The sequence below is a fragment of the Arachis hypogaea genome, chromosome 13 (assembly GCF_003086295.3).
Source record: "Arachis hypogaea cultivar Tifrunner chromosome 13, arahy.Tifrunner.gnm2.J5K5, whole genome shotgun sequence".
NCBI lineage: Eukaryota > Viridiplantae > Streptophyta > Magnoliopsida > Fabales > Fabaceae > Arachis > Arachis hypogaea.
The window spans coordinates 60,285,816-60,303,190 of NC_092048.1; the positions used below are offsets into that span (position 1 = coordinate 60,285,816).

Sequence of the window (17,375 nt, forward strand, 5' to 3'; positions counted from 1 at the left end):
TCCTATAAAGACTGTTCCTCCCACAACCACTCAGAGTGCTGCTCCAGAGGAGAACTGGGAATCTGTTCCGAGGGTTACCTGAAACTGGAGGTCGATCTCGGATGAGATCTTTGGTACTGGTCGGAGATGACGTGTCCGGCTGGCTGGTGGCGGCCGGAGCTGTTGTGTCCGACTTGTTGGATTTGCTGCACTGCTGATCCTTGGCCACCGGAGGGTGGGGGGTACCTGCAAGAAACTCCGATGCTTAAGTTAAGCATGGGTATTAGGCAGGTTTTTATGTAGAATGAGAGTATGAGTTATACCTGGGTGCTCCAGTGTATTTATAATGGTGAGATGTGAAGTTTTGGATAAGATAAGTTAGTTATCTTATCCTATATTTATCTTTTGGGTTGAGGTCAGCGTATCTTCAACGGAACCGCCCTTCTCTGTAGGCCTGAACGACCTTTGGATTTGGGTCGTATTCCTTGAATTGGGCCCTTTTGGGGCTTTCCTGTCGATTTGGCCGAGTTCTTCGTAAAGAAGTCGGTCCGCTTGACCTAAGGAGGTCGGTCGCTTTATTACTGAACATCCCGGTTCGGACAGCTCGACCCAAGGTATGAACAGTGCCCCTGCTTGAGCTCGGTCTTCTTTTTGAGGTCGAGTTCTTAACTTCGGTCTTTCTTTAGTGAAGCCGATCTCAAGCATTTTGTCAATTCCTTTGTAGAAGCTTTTGAATGTAGAACATTTTTCTCTAAAAGCACGCACTTTTATATCGGCGCTTTGGGAACGTGCGAGGGTTTAATGCCTTTTAATTTTAGCATTAATTTCCCCGTTTTCTTTTGGCTCGTTATTTTGATTTTGAAAACCCAGAAACGGTTTCTCTTCTTTCGCCCTTTTCGTAACTTCTTCGCATTTTTCCCTTCATTCTCTCGCTTTCAACTTTTCTTTGTGTTGCGGCATTTGTTTGATTTTTCTGAAGCCTCTTCCTGGAGTTCGTAGTTTCGCGTTTCAGCCCAGCGACGTTTTCTTTTGTTCGTGTCTTTTCTTTTGCTTCGAGGTAGTGATTCCAGATTTCGCCGTCCCTCTTCACTTTCCCTGAAGTCTGCTGCCTTTTTAGGTTGGTACTAACTTTCTTGCTTCTTTCACGGCTTCATCTTTAGTTTTTTGGTGAAGCTTTTGCTTTTGCAAGTTTTGAAAGTTTGAACCTTTTCGTGATTTTGCATTTGTTTGTCGCTGTAAATGCGTTTTTCTTGGCTTTCTTTTGTGTGTTCCTTTGGCATTTCCGTCGAGGCTTTATACGGTTTTTGTTTGTTACTTCTGATTTTTTACTATCTGATAGAAACTCTGCATCTGTTCCTTGCTTTGCTTGATTGCTTTTTGTCTGATTTCTCAAAAGTTCGTACCTTTGATGATTTCCATTTGGCGTGTTTTGATGTTTTGGGAATGCTTTTTGCTTGGTTGACTGTGATGACTTATGCTTCTGGAAGTGCTTGCTTGTTTGAAGTCTTTTTCTTGTTTGAAAGATGCTGGGGTGAGAGCTGTAGATTTTCCTGGAAACCTTGCTTTGTTACTGCCTCTAAAGGATGCCCCAAGATTTTGGTTTGAGTCTTGGGGTTTTCCTTTTTTGTGTGTTCACCTGCATCGTATTGAGTTGTTTTCTCTCTTGTCCGAGATGTTTTTAGTAATCCCATCTTCTTTTCTTACTTGTAGGATTAGTTGGCCTCATGTCTTCTCGCAATAACATTGTAGAGATGTCTTCCAGAGTTCCCGAGGGGATGTCCGATTGGCTGGACTCCCTTGTTTTGTTGTGTGTTTCTATTGTGGATGCTGAATTTTGCACAGAGCTGAGGAAGCGCCATAAGATTTGTGATAACAGTGCCCGCGAGAGTGATTATGAGCTTGTTGCTCCTGATTCCGATGAGAGAGTTTGTTTTCCGACTTCCGTCGAGGGGGAGCATCCCTCTTTCTATGCTTATGAATACTTCTTCAGCCAATTAAACATTACTTTCCATTTTACTGCTTTTGAAACTGACTTGTTGTGGTCCTGCAATATTGCTCCGTCCCAGCTTCATCCGAACTCCTGGGGTTTTATCAAAATATTTCAACTTCTGTGTCAGGAGTTAGACATAACACCTTCTGAAACTCTTTTCCTTTATCTTTTTGTCTCGGCCAAACCTGGAGGTTCCTCCAGAAAGAAAGCTTCCTGGGTTTCTTTCAGGTCGGCCCAGGGGCATAAAGTTTTTGCCATGTATGATGAGTCGTTTAAAGATTTTAAGAACTATTTCTTCCGAGTCCATGCCGTTGAGGGGGTTCGCCCCTTTTTTCTTGATGAAAATGATGAGCCTGCTTTTCCTCTGGAGGGGCAAAAGAATGTAAGAGTGCCACGTTACACATGAGAAATGCTTAGTGAGGTTGAGCGGGCCTTTGTAGTTGTTCTTGAAGATTTGTGGGGGAAGCCACCCCATCTGGACACGAAGAGATTTTTGAGTGATCCATCTTTGGTTCGGGCTGCTTTGGGTACTGTCTGATTTGTTTTTATACTTGCTCCCGAGTTTTGTTTCTCCTGTGTTGTAACTTGTCTTTGATTTTTGTGTTTTTCAGAGATGTCGAAGAATAATGATTCTATGAGAGCCTATAAGAAGGCGAAGAAGGCGACCGCTGCTTTAAACATCTCGGCCAAGGCGGCCGGAGAGGGATCTTCTCAGCCTCCAGTTAAACCTCCTATATCGAGTTCTCCCGGGCCGAGGAAAGCAATTCCTACTCCCCGGGTCCGTCTGGTCGATCCTCCACAATCTTCTATTGCAGCATCCGGTTCCCCTGCTAGTAAAAAGCAAAGAACAACTGAGCCTTTCAAGCTTGATGCTCCTGACTTTGATGCGATTGAGTTTGTAGATCAACAAATCGGCCCTTATGGTGTTCTTCCTATGGACGACGTGTCGCTTCTTCATCATTTTGATTATATCACCCGGAGTGGTATCAAGTTGGCACACATGGGGGCAGCCCTATATCGAACTGCTCAAAGTCTTCCTCTCCATGCTATTAAAGCTTTTATGGAGGAGGCCAAACAGGAGTTTGATCGGACGAAGGACTTGAAGGAGGAGCTTGAAATAAGGGTGGCCAAGTTGGAGAAAGACTTGGAGAATGAAAAAGCTAGTTCTACTTCTCTGGCTGGTTCTCTGAGACTGGCCGAGGACACGGCTATGCGGCATAAGGACAGTTATTCGACGTCTTACCGGGAGGTGTTGCGTCTGAGAGAAGAGTTGGAGAATGCCCGGGCTAATTATTCCGAACTCCAAGGTCATCTTGTTGGCAGTGTAACTGCTACCTATGAGAACCTGAGGGAACAAGTTCGGGTTATTGCTCCCGAGGCCGACCTGACCCTCTTTAGCTTGGAGAACGTTGTCAGGGATGGCAAGGTTGTCCCTGATGACGAGGATGAGGATGATGTCGATCCTCCCCCTGTAGCCTCTACCAAGGTGTCGACTTCTACTGTCCCTACCGAGGTTGGTCCTCCCGCTTCTGACCCTGACTGCCAGATCTTGTAGATGCCGTTCCTCTTCAGACTCGGCCTCTATCTCCTCGGCCTGATGCTGCTAAAAAATCTTCTGACCCTTAGTTTTAACTTTATTCTGGATATGTAGTTGGCCCGGCTTGTGGGCTTTTTTAAACTCTTTATGTTTAATTGCTGACACTTTCCCGTTGCTTGCCTAGCAACTTTTGTTTTTTATGAAAAACAAATGGTAGCATGCTTTAGCTTTTTTGAGATAGGTTTTGGTGGCCTCCGAGGCTTTTATAACCTTGTGGATGATATCGCGCTTTTTGTGCTTGACTTGGTATCTCTTTTGGATTGCTTTGTACTTTGTATCTTGAATCCTTTGTGGTTGTGACTAGGTAGGTCTAACTTGATTTTTGGTTCGTTCTCGCTCCGGCTTGTATTTCTGACGATTTGTAACCGATTTCTTCAAGTTAGTCCTCCGAGTTGTTTTCGCAATCCTTTTCTAAGTTATTTTTGTAATCCCTTTCCTGGATCTTTGTCGGATATCTTCCCGGGATTACTTTCATAACTTTTTTAGTAGTAGGAGTCTGACTTGGTTATATCGGTCTCCTTTAAGTTATATTCGTAATCCTCTTTCTTGGATCTTTGTCAGGTCTCTTTCAGGGATTGCTTTGATAACTTTCCAGTTGTAGGAGTCCGACTTGGTTATATCGTTCTCCTTTAAGTTATTTTTGTAATCCTCTTTCTTGGATCTTTGTCCGATCTCTTTCAGAGATTACTTTTATAACTTTTTAGTTGTAGGAGTCTGACTTGGTTATATCGGTCTCCTTTAGGTTATTTGTAGTCCTCTTTCTTGGATCTTTGTCAGATCTCTTTCAGGGACTACTTTGATAACTTTTAAGTAGTAGGAGTCCGACTTAGTTATATCGGTCTCCTTTAAGTTATTTGTAGTCCTCTTTCTTGGATCTTTGTCAGATCTCTTTCAGGGACTACTTTGATAACTTTTAAGTAGTAGGAGTCCGATTTGGTTATATCGGTCTCCTTTAAGTTATTTGTAGTCGTCTTTCTTGGATCTTTGTCAGATCTCTTTCAGGGACTACTTTGATAACTTCTCATTTTGGGCTGACTTTGTCATGTCGAGCCCTTCTAAGTTAAAGTAATCCTCTTTAATAGGGTTGGCCAGACCTCTTTCCAGGGTTTACTTTTAACTTGGGTTGACTTGGTCCGACTTCTCAACGTCGGCCAGTCTTTAAGTTATTATTTTAGCAATCCGTAAGACCTCGTCAGGTTCTTTTTCATATTACTTTCGATAACTTCTAACATTATTCTGTGTTCATCTTTGCCAATTTGTAGAAAGTGGTTGTCATCTCTAGATCGTCCTTTAGATGAATTGCGTTTTCACCTTTATCAGACGGTTGTCTTTATCGTGATCGTGCAGTGAAATTATCATTTCTGCATCGACAATGAATGCTTCAGATTAATGCGTCTTAAAATCTTTGTAGAGTATCTAAAATATATTTTATTTAAAGGAAAAGTGCAAATATATACATATAGGATTGTCTGAGTCTCAACTTGATGCCTCATTAAAAAACCTTTTTAGGAAAAAGAGTGCATCCAATGATGAGATCTTTTATCTTTTCTAACTGTAGTACCTTCTGAGGTTGCAGGCGTGCCATGACCTGGGAAGCTCTCGTCCATCGAGTTCAGATAGTCTGTAGTAACCCTTTCCAAGTACTTCTACAACTCGGTAGGGTCCTTTCTAGTTTGCTGCCAGCTTTCCCTCTCCTGGTCGAGTTGTTCTGATATCATTTCGGATTAGGATGAGATCATTTTCTATGAAACTTCTCGGCACTACCTTTTGATTATATCTGGAAGCCATTCGGCGTTTAGAGCTTCCCTGATCCGAGCTCTTTTGGATTTGGGTACAAGTCGAGCTCTTCTCTCTGAAAGTTGGAAGTTTGCTTCCTCATTGTAGTGAACTATTCTGGGCGACCTTCCTCAATCTCTATTGGAATCATCGCCTCTGTTCCGTATGCTAATCGGAAGGGGATTCCTTCGTGGTGGAATGTGGCATTGTTCGATATGCCACAGGACCTGTGGAGCTCTTCTGCCCAGGCTCCCTTTGCATCTTGTAATCTCCGTTTTAATCCGGCCAATATGACTTTGTTAGCAGCTTCGGCCTGCCCATTGGCTTGTGGATATTCGACGGAGGTGTACTGGTGCTTTATATTCAAGTCGGCTACTAGTTTTCTGAAGCCTGCATCTGTGAATTGGGTGCCTGATGAGCGGATAATTTATACGCTTTTTGACACTGTTTTTAGTATGTTTTTAGTAGGATCTAGTTACTTTTAGGGATGTTTTCATTAGTTTTTATGTTAAATTCACATTTCTGGACTTTACTATGAGTTTGTGTGTTTTTCTGTGATTTCAGGTATTTTCTGGCTGAAATTGAGGGACTTGAGCTGAAATCAGATTCAGAGGTTGAAGAAGGACTGCTGATGCTGTTGGATTCTGACCTCCCTACACTCAAAGTGGATTTTCTGGAGCTACAGAACTCGAAATGGCGCGCTTCTAATTGCGTTGGAAAGTAGACATCCAGGGCTTTCCAGCAATATATAATAGTCCATACTTTGGCCAAGAATAGACGACGTAAACTGGCGTTCAACGCCAGCCTTCTACCCAAATCTGGCGTCCGGCGCCGGAAAAGGATCCAAAACCAGAGCTGAATGCCCAAACTGGCACAGAAACTGGCGTTCAACTCCACAAATGGCCTCTGCACGTGCAACACTCAGGCTCAGCCCAAACACACACCAAGTGGGCCCAGGAAGTGGATTTATGCATCAATTACTCACTCATGTAAACCCTAGTGACTAGTTTATTATAAATAGGACCTCTTACTATTGTATTAGGCGTCTTTTTGACCATCTTTGAACGCATTGTTCTTAGACCATAGGGGCTGGCCACACGGCCATGCCTGGACCTTCACTTATGTATTTTCATACGGTAGAGTTTCTACACTCCATAGATTAAGGTGTGGAGCTCTGCTGTTCCTCAAAGATTAATGCAAAGTACTACTGTTTTCTATTCAATTCTTCTTATTTCGCTTCTAAGATATCCATTCGCACCCAAGAACGTGATGAAGGTGATGATTATGTGTGACGCTCATCATCCTTCTCCCTTATGAACGCGTGCCTGACAAACACTTCTATTCTACATGAATTAAGCTAGAATGAGTATCTCTTAGATCTCCTAACCAGAATCTTCGTGGCGTAAGCTAAAATGATGGCGGCATTCAAGAGAATCCGGAAGGTCTAAACCTTGTCTGTGGTATTCTGAGTAGGATTCAATGATTGAATGACTGTGACGAGCTTCAAACTCGCGAGTGCTGGGCGTTAGTGACAGACGCAAAAGGAGGGTGAATCCTATTCCAGCATGATCGGGAACCGACAGATGAATAGCCGTGCCGTGACAGGGTGCGTGAGCATATTATTCACTGAGAGGAGGGGATGTAGCCACTGACAACGGTGATGCCCTTGCATAAAGCCAGCCATGGAAAGGAGTAAGACTGATTGGATGAAGATAGCAGGAAAGCAGAGGTTCAGAGGAACGAAAAGCATCTCCATTCGCTTATCTGAAATTCCTACCAATGATTTACATAAGTATCTCTATCCCTATTTTATTATATAATATTCGAAAACACCATTATCACTTTATATCTGCCTGACTGAGATTTACAAGGTGACCATAGCTTGCTTCATACCAACAATCTCCGTGGGATTCGAGCCTTACTCACGTAAGGTATTACTTGGACGACCCAGTGCACTTGCTGGTTAGTTGTATCGAAGTTGTGACAATTATGTATTGAGATCAGAGCACCAAGTTGCTCACGTTGCCGGGGATTGTTTGAGCCTGGACATCACAATTTCGTGCACCAAGTTTTTGGCGCCGTTGCCGGGGATTGTTCGAGTTTGGACAACTGACGGTTCATCTTGTTGCTCAGATTAGGTAATTTTCTTTTTGTTTTCTTTTCAAAAATTTTTCAAAAATCTTTCAAAACTTTCTCATCTGTTTTCGAAAAAAAAAATGTTTTCAAAAATTTATTCAAAATTTTTAAGAATGAATTCTAGTGTTTCATGAAGCATGTGAAGCCTGGCTGGCTGTAAAGCCATGTCTAAATTCATTTGGACTGAGGCTTGCAATTTGTTATCAAGAGCAACCTAGTTGTTGTTCATCCACCTGCTGCTGATCCATGATCACCTGCTGAAGCTTGGCTGGCCATTGGCCATGTCTAGTGTTTTGGACTGGAGCTTTCTTTGAAAGCTTGGCTGGCTAGTGAGCCATGTCTAATTCCTGGACTGAAGCTTTAGACTAACATGGCAAGATTCCTGGAATTCATATTAAAAATTTTTGGAATCCTTATTTTTTTCTCTTAATATGCGAAAAATATAAAATAAAAATCCAAAAAAAAAAATTTAGAAAATCATAAAAATCAAAAATATTTTCTGTTTCTTGTTTGAGTCTTGAGTCATATCATAAGTTTGGTGTCACTTGCATATGCATCTAGCATTTTTCGAAAATATCATGCATTCATAGTGTTCTTCATGATCTTCAAGTTGTTCTTGGTAAGTCTTCTTGTATGATCTTGATGATTTTTTGTTTTGTGTCTTTTCATGTTTATCATATGCATTCTTGAATTCTTAGTGCCTAAGCATTAAAGAATTCTAAGTTTGATGTCTTGCATGTCTTCTTTGCATAAAAATTTTTTTTCAAAAATATGTTCTTGATGTTCATCATGACATTCAAAGTGTTCTTGGTGTTCATCTTGACATTCATAGCATTCTTGCATGCATCACATGTTTTGATCTAAAAATTTCATGCATTGCATTTTTTTTGTGTTTTTCTCTCTCATTATAAAAATTCAAAAAAAATAAAAAAAAATATCTTTCCCTTTTTCTCTCATCAAATTCGAAAATTTGAGTTGACTTTTTCAAAAATATTTAAAATCAAATTGTTTCTCATGAGTCAAATCAAATTTTCAATTTGAAAATCTTATCTTTTTCAAAATCTTTTTCAAAAATCAAATCTTTTTCAAAATTCTTAGTTATTTTCGAAAATTCCAAAAATATTTTTCAAAAATCTTTTTCTTATTTTTATACCAAATTTTCGAAAATAACATAATCAATTAATGTTTTGATTCAAAAATTTGAAGTTTGTTACTTGCTTGTTAAGAAAGATTCAAACTTTAAGTTCTAGAATCATATCTTGTGATTTCTTATGAATCAAGTCATTGATTGTGATTTTAAAAATCAAATCTTTTTCAAAACTAATTCCTATCATATCTTTTCAAAATATCTTCTTATCTTATCTTGTTCAAAAATATCTTTTCAAAATATCTTTTCTAACTTCCTAACTTCTTATCTTTTCAAAATTTGTTTCAACTAACTAACTAACTTTTTGTTTGTTTCTTAACTTTTTCAAAACTACCTAACTAACTCTCTCTCTCTCTAATTTTCGAAAATATCTCCCCTCTTTTTCAAAATTTCTTTTTAATTTATTAATTATTTTAATTTTTAAAATCTTAATTTTCGAAAATTTCTAACATTTTTCAAAAACCATTTTTCAAAAATCACTAACTCTTTTTCAAAATAATTTTCGAAAATTATCCCTCCCCCATCCTATTCTATTTATTCATTCATATCCTAACATCTCATCTCACATCTCTTCCATCCGTACAGTTGTGTTTCTTCCTTTACAATCACATTCTTTGTCTCCCCCTCTTTTCTTCCACTCACAAAGGGATCCCTATATTATGGTATAAAGGATCTCTATTATTATTATTATTTTTCTGTGCCTTCTTCTTTGTCATATGAGCAGGAGCAAGGATAAGAACATTCTTGTGGAAGCAGATCCAGAACCTGAAAGGACTCTGAAGAGAAAATTAAGAGAAGCCAAAATACAATAATCCAGAGATAACCTTTCAGAAATTTTCGAATAGGAAGAGGAGATGGCAGCCGAAAATAATAATAATGTAAGGAAGATGCTTGGGGACTTCACTGCACCTAATTCCAATTTACATGGAAGAAGCATCTCCATTCCTGCCATTGGAGCAAACAACTTTGAGCTGAAACCTCAATTAGTTTCTCTGATGCAGCAGAACTGCAAGTTTCATGGACTTCCATCTGAAGATCCTTTTCAGTTTTTAACTGAATTCTTGCAGATATGTGATATTGTTAAGACTAATGGAGTAGATCCTGAAGTCTACAGGCTCATGCTTTTCCCTTTTGCTGTAAGAGACAGAGCTAGATTATGGTTGGATTCTCAACCTAAAGACAGCCTGAACTCTTGGGATAAGCTGGTCACGGCTTTCTTAGCCAAGTACTTTCCTCCTCAAAAGCTGAGCAAGCTCAGAGCTGATGTTCAAACCTTCAGACAGAAAGAAGGTGAATCCCTCTATGAAGCTTGGGAAAGATACAAACAGTTGACCAAAAAGTGTCCTTCTGACATGCTTTCAGAATGGACCATCCTGGATATATTCTATGATGGTTTATCTGAGCTATCAAAGATGTCACTGGACACTTCTGCAGGTGGATCCATTCACCTAAAGAAAACGCCTGCAGAAGCTCAAGAACTCATTGACATGGTTGCTAATAACCAGTTCATGTACACTTCTGAAAGGAATCCTGTGAGTAATGGGACGCCTATGAAGAAGGGAGTTCTTGAGGTCGATACTCTGAATGCCATATTGGCTCAGAACAAAATATTGACTCAGCAAGTCAATATGATTTCTCAGAGTCTGCATAGAATGCAAGCTGCATCCAACAGTACTCAAGAGGCATCTTCTGAAGAAGAAGCTTATGATCCTGAGAACCCTGCAATAGCAGAGGTAAATTACTTAGGTGAACCTTATGGAAACACCTATAACTCAACATGGAGAAATCATCCAAATTTCTCATGGAAGGATCAAAAGCCCCAACAAGGCTTTAATAATGGTGGAAGAAACAGGTTTAACAATAATAAACCTTTTCCATCATCCACTCAGCAACAGGCAGAGAACACTGAACAAAATGCTTCTAATTTAGCAAATCTAGTCTCTGATCTGTCCAAGGCCACTGTAAGTTTCATGAATGAAACAAGGTCTTCCATTAGAAATTTGGAAGCACAAGTGGGCCAGCTGAGTAAAAGGATCACTGAAATCCCTCCTAGTACTCTCCCAAGCAATACAGAAGAGAACCCAAAAGGAGAGTGCAAGGCCATTGACATAAGCGCCATGGCCGAACCTGTGAGGAGAGGAGAGGACGTGAATCCCAAGGAGGAAGACCTCCTGGGACGTCCAGTGATCAATAAGGAGCTTCCCTCTGAGGAATCAAAGGACTCTGAGGCCCATCTAGAGACCATAGAGATTCCATTGAACCTCCTTATGCCCTTCATGAGCTCTGATGAGTATTCCTCTTCTGAAGAGAATGAGGATGTCACTGAAGAGCAAATTGCCAAGTTTCTTGGTGCAATCATGAAGCTGAATGCCAAATTATTTGGCATTGATGCTTGGGAAGTTGAACCTCCCTTGTTCATCAATGAACTAAGTGATCTGGATCAACTGACATTGCCTCAGAAGAGACAGGATCCTGGAAAGTTCATAATACCCTACACCATAGGCACCATGTCTTTAAGGCTCTGTGTGACCTTGGTTCAGGAATAAACCTCATGCCCCTCTCTGTAATAGAGAAACTGGGAATCTATGGGGTGCAAGCTGCTAAAATCTCACTGGAGATGGCAGACAGCTCAAGAAAACAGGCTTATGGACAAGTAGAAGATGTATTAGTAAAGGTTGAGGGCCTTTACATACCTGCTGATTTCATAGTCCTGGATACTGGAAAGGAAGAGGATGAATCCATCATCCTAGGAAGACCTTTCCTGGCCACAGCAAGAGCTGTGATTGATGTTGACAGAGGTGAAATATTCCTTCAATGGAATGAGAACTCCCTTGTATTCAAAACTCAAGGATCCCCCTCTGCAACCATGGAGAGGAAGCAGGAAAAGCTTCTCTCCCAGCAGAGTCAACCAAGCCCCCACAGTCAAACTCTAAGTTTGGTGTTGGGAGGCCACAACCAAACTCTAAGTTTGGTGTTGAACTCCCATATCCAAACTCTAAGTTTGGTGTTGGAGAGTCTCAACAAAGCTCTGCACATCTGTGAGGCTCCATGAGAGCCCACTGTCAAGCTATTGACATTAAAGAAGCACTTGTTGGGAGGCAACCCAATGTTTATCTAATTCTTATTTTTATTATTTTTCATGTTTTCTTAGGTTCATGATCATGTGGAATCACAAAATAAACATAAAAATTGAAAACGGAATCAAAAACAGCAGAAGAAAAATCACACCCTGGAGGAGCATCTGTTTGGCGTTCAGCGCCAGAACAGAGCATGGTTCTGGCACTGAACGCCCAAAATGGGCAGCTTCTGGGCGCTGAACGCCAGAACAGGCATGGTTCTGGCGTTCAACGCCAGAAATGGCACACAGATGGGCGTTGAACGCCTAAAATGGCCACCAACCTGGCGCTGAACGCCCAGAGTTGGATACAAAGGCATTTTTACATGCCTAATGGGTGCAGGGATGTAAATCCTTGAACACCTCAGGATCTGTGGACCCCACAAGATCCACTCAGGATCTGTGGACCCCACAGGATCCCCACCTACCTCCACTCACTTCTTCTCACCACTCTCTTTCACATAACCCCATAAACACTCTTCCCCAAAAAGCCTTCACCAATCACCTCAATCTCTCTTCCCCACTAAACCTTCACCACTCACATCCATCCACTCTTCCCTATAAACCTACCTCATAAACTCCACCTACCTTCAAAATTCAAAACCAATTTCTCACCCAAACCCACCCATATGGCCGAACAATAACCCCCCTCCCTTCCCTATATAAAGACCTCCATTCTTATCAAATTCACACAACACACCCCTCTACACTCCTCTTGGCCGAAACCACATCTCCCTCTCCCTCTCCATATTTCTTCTTCTTCTTCTTCTATTCTTTTGTTTATTGCTCGAGGGCGAGCAATATTCTAAGTTTGGTGTGGTAAAAGCATAGCTTTTTTTGTTTTTCCATTACCATTGATGGCATCTAAGACCGGAGAATCCTCTAGAAGAGGGAAAGGGAAGATAAAAGCTTCCACATCCGAGTCATGGGAGATGGAAAGGTTCATCTCCAAAGCCCATCAAGACCACTTCTATGATGTTGTGGCCAAGAAGAAGGTGATCCCTGAGGTCCCTTTTAAACTCAAAAGAAATGAGTATCCGGAGATCCGACATGAAATTCAAAGAAGAGGTTGGGAAGTTATAACAAATCCCATCCAACAAGTCGGCATCCTAATGGTTCAAGAGTTCTATGCCAATGCATGGATCACCAAGAACCATGATCAAAGTAAGAACCTGGATCCAAAGAACTATGTTACAATGGTTCGGGGGAAATACTTGGATTTTAGTCCGGAGAATGTGAGGTTGGCGTTCAACTTGCCATACATGGAAGAGAACGCAGCCCCTACACAAGGAGAGTCAACTTTGATCAAAGGTTGGACCAAGTCCTTATGGACATATGTGTAGAAGGAGCTCAATGGAAGATTGACTCCAAAGGCAAGCCGGTTCAACTAAGAAGATTGGACCTCAAGCCTATAGCTAAAAGATGGTTGGAGTTTATTCAATGCTCAATCATTCCCACTAGCAACCGGTCTGAAGTTACTATAGACCGGGCCATCATGATCCATAGCATCATGATTGGAGAAGAGGTGGAAGTTCATGAGATTATACCTCAAGAACTCTACAAGGTGGCTGACAAGTCCTCCACCATGGCAAGGTTAGCCTTTCCTCACCTCATCTACCACCTATGCAATTCGGCTGGGATTGACATAGAGGGAGATATCCTCATCAAAGAGGACAAGCCCATCACTAAGAAAAAGATGGAGCAAGCAAGAGAGCCCAGTCATGGAGCTCAAGAGGCGCAAGAAGCTCATTTCCATGAGATCCCTGAGATGCCTCAAATGCACTTTCCTCCACAAAATTATTGGGAGCAAATCAACACCTCCCTGGGAGAATTAAGTTCCAATATGGGACAACTAAGGGTGGAACACCAAGAGCACTCCATCATGCTTCATGAAATAAGAGAAGATCAAAAAGCAATGAGGGAGGAGCAACAAAGACAAGGAAGAGGCATAGAAGAGCTCAAGGACATCATTGGTTCCTCAAGAAGGAAACGCCACCATCACTAAGGTGGATTCATTCCTTGTTCTTGCTTTTTCTGTTTTTCGTTTTCTGTATTATGTGCTTATCTATGTTTGTGCCTTCATTACATGATCATTAGTAGTTAGTAACTTTGTTTAAAGATATGAATGTCCTATGAATCCATCACCTCTCTTAAATGAAAAATGTTTTAATTCAAAAGAACAAGAAGTACATGAGTTTTGAATTTATCCTTGAACTTAGTTTAATTATATTGATGTGGTGACAATGCTTCTTGTTTTCTGAATGAATGCTTGAACAGTGCATATGTCTTTTGAAGTTGTTGTTTAAGAATGTTAAATATGTTGGCTCTTGAAAGAATGATGACTAGGAGACATGTTATTTGATAATCTGAAAAATCATAAAAATGATTCTTGAAGCAAGAAAAAGCAGCAAAGAACAAAGCTTGCAGAAAAAAAAAAAGGAGAAGAAAAAAATAGGCGAAAAAAAAAATAGAAAGAAAAAGAAAAAGCAAGCAGAAAAAGCCAATAACCCTTAAAACCAAAAGGCAAGGGCAAATAAAAAGGATCCCAAGGCTTTGAGCATCAGTGGATAGGAGGGCCTAAAGGAATAAAATCCTGGTCTAAGCGGCTAAACCAAGCTGTCCCTAACCATGTGCTTGTGGCGTGTAGGTGTCAAGTGAAAACTTGAGACTGAGCGGTTAAAGTCAAGGTCCAAAGCAAAAAGAAAAAAAAAAAAAACAAAGAGTGTGCTTAAGAACCCTGGACACCTCTATTTGGGGACTTTAGCAAGGCTAAGTCACAATCTGAAAAGGTTCACCCAATTATGTGTCTGTGGCATTTATGTATCCGGTGGTAATACTGGAAAACAAATGCTTAGGGCCACGGCCAAGACTCATAAAGAAGTTGTGTTCAAGAATCATCATACTGAACTAGGAGAGTCAATAGCACTATTCGAAATCTGAAGTTCCTATAGATGCCAATCATTCTGAACCTCAATGGATAAAGTGAGATGCCAAAACTATTCAAGAGGCAAAAAGCTATAAGTCCCGCTCATATGATTGAAGCTATGTTTCATTGATAGTTTGGAATTTATAGTATATTCTCTTCTTTTTATCCTATTTGATTTTCAGTTGCTTGGGAACAAGCAACAATTTAAGTTTGGTGTTGTGATGAGCGGATAATTTATACGCTTTTTGACACTGTTTTTAGTATGTTTTTAGTAGGATCTAGTTACTTTTAGGGATGTTTTCATTAGTTTTTATGTTAAATTCACATTTCTGGACTTTACTATGAGTTTGTGTGTTTTTCTGTGATTTCAGGTATTTTCTGGCTGAAATTGAGGGACTTGAGCTGAAATCAGATTCAGAGGTTGAAGAAGGACTGCTGATGCTGTTGGATTCTGACCTCCCTGCACTCAAAGTGGATTTTCTGGAGCTACAGAACTCGAAATGGCGCGATTCCAATTGCGTTGAAAGTAGACATCCAGCGCTTTCCAGCAATATATAATAGTCCATACTTTGGCCAAGAATAGACGACGTAAACTGGCGTTCAACGCCAGCCTTCTACCCAAATCTGGCGTCCAGCGCCGGAAAAGGATCCAAAACCAGAGCTGAACGCCCAAACTGGCACAGAAACTGGCGTTCAACTCCACAAATGGCCTCTGCACGTGCAACACTCAGGCTCAGCCCAAACACACACCAAGTGGGCCCAGGAAGTGGATTTATGCATCAATTACTCACTTATGTAAACCCTAGTGACTAGTTTATTATAAATAGGACCTCTTACTATTGTATTAGGCGTCTTTTTGACCATCATTGAACGCATTGTTCTTAGACCATAGGGGCTGGCCACACGGCCATGCCTGGACCTTCACTTATGTATTTTCATACGGTAGAGTTTCTACACTCCATAGATTAAGGTGTGGAGCTCTACTGTTCCTCAAAGATTAATGCAAAGTACTACTGTTTTCTATTCAATTCTTCTTATTTCGCTTCTAAGATATCCATTCGCACCCAAGAACGTGATGAAGGTGATGATTATGTGTGACGCTCATCATCCTTCTCCCTTATGAACGCGTGCCTGACAAACACTTCTGTTCTACATGAATTAAGCTAGAATGAGTATCTCTTAGATCTCCTAACCAGAATCTTCGTGGCGTAAGCTAAAATGATGGCGGCATTCAAGAGAATCCGGAAGGTCTAAACCTTGTCTGTGGTATTCTGAGTAGGATTCAATGATTGAATGACTGTGACGAGCTTCAAACTCGCGAGTGCTGGGCGTTAGTGACAGACGCAAAAGGAGGGTGAATCCTATTCCAGCATGATCGGGAACCGACAGATGAATAGCCGTGCCGTGACAGGGTGCGTGAGCATATTATTCACTGAGAGGAGGGGATGTAGCCACTGACAACGGTGATGCCCTTGCATAAAGCCAGCCATGGAAAGGAGTAAGACTGATTGGATGAAGATAGCAGGAAAGCAGAGGTTCAGAGGAACGAAAAGCATCTCCATTCGCTTATCTGAAATTCCTACCAATGATTTACATAAGTATCTCTATCCCTATTTTATTATATAATATTCGAAAACACCATTATCACTTTATATCTGCCTGACTGAGATTTACAAGGTGACCATAGCTTGCTTCATACCAACAATCTCCGTGGGATTCGAGCCTTACTCACGTAAGGTATTACTTGGACGACCCAGTGCACTTGCTGGTTAGTTGTATCGAAGTTGTGACAATTATGTATTGAGATCAGAGCACCAAGTTGCTCACGTTGCCGGGGATTGTTTGAGCCTGGACATCACAATTTCGTGCACCAAGTTTTTGGCGCCGTTGCCGGGGATTGTTCGAGTTTGGACAACTGACGGTTCATCTTGTTGCTCAGATTAGGTAATTTTCTTTTTGTTTTCTTTTCAAAAATTTTTCAAAAATCTTTCAAAACTTTCTCATCTGTTTTCGAAAAAAAAAATGTTTTCAAAAATTTATTCAAAATTTTTAAGAATGAATTCTAGTGTTTCATGAAGCATGTGAAGCCTGGCTGGCTGTAAAGCCATGTCTAAATTCATTTGGACTGAGGCTTGCAATTTGTTATCAAGAGCAACCTAGTTGTTGCTCATCCACCTGCTGCTGATCCATGATCACCTGCTGAAGCTTGGCTGGCCATTGGCCATGTCTAGTGTTTTGGACTGGAGCTTTCTTTGAAAGCTTGGCTGGCTAGTGAGCCATGTCTAATTCCTGGACTGAAGCTTTAGACTAACATGGCAAGATTCCTGGAATTCATATTAAAAATTTTTGGAATCCTTATTTTTTTCTCTTAATATGCGAAAAATATAAAATAAAAATCTAAAAAAAAAATTTAGAAAATCATAAAAATCAAAAATATTTTCTGTTTCTTGTTTGAGTCTTGAGTCATATCATAAGTTTGGTGTCACTTGCATATGCATCTAGCATTTTTCGAAAATATCATGCATTCATAGTGTTCTTCATGATCTTCAAGTTGTTCTTGGTAAGTCTTCTTGTATGATCTTGATGATTTTTTGTTTTGTGTCTTTTCATGTTTATCATATGCATTCTTGAATTCTTAGTGCCTAAGCATTAAAGAATTCTAAGTTTGATGTCTTGCATGTCTTCTTTGCATAAAAATTTTTTTTCAAA

The 17,375-nt window shown here is 40.6% G+C and overlaps 1 non-coding gene across 1 annotated transcript; it reads right to left on the reverse strand.

Annotated features, from left to right (window-relative positions):
- Positions 1-9,875: 9,875 nt before the first annotated feature.
- On the reverse strand, positions 9,876-9,979 carry LOC112740050 (small nucleolar RNA R71). Its single transcript, XR_003170985.1, has one exon. It is a non-coding gene; the product is annotated as a small nucleolar RNA R71 (small nucleolar RNA).
- Positions 9,980-17,375: the final 7,396 nt, after the last annotated feature.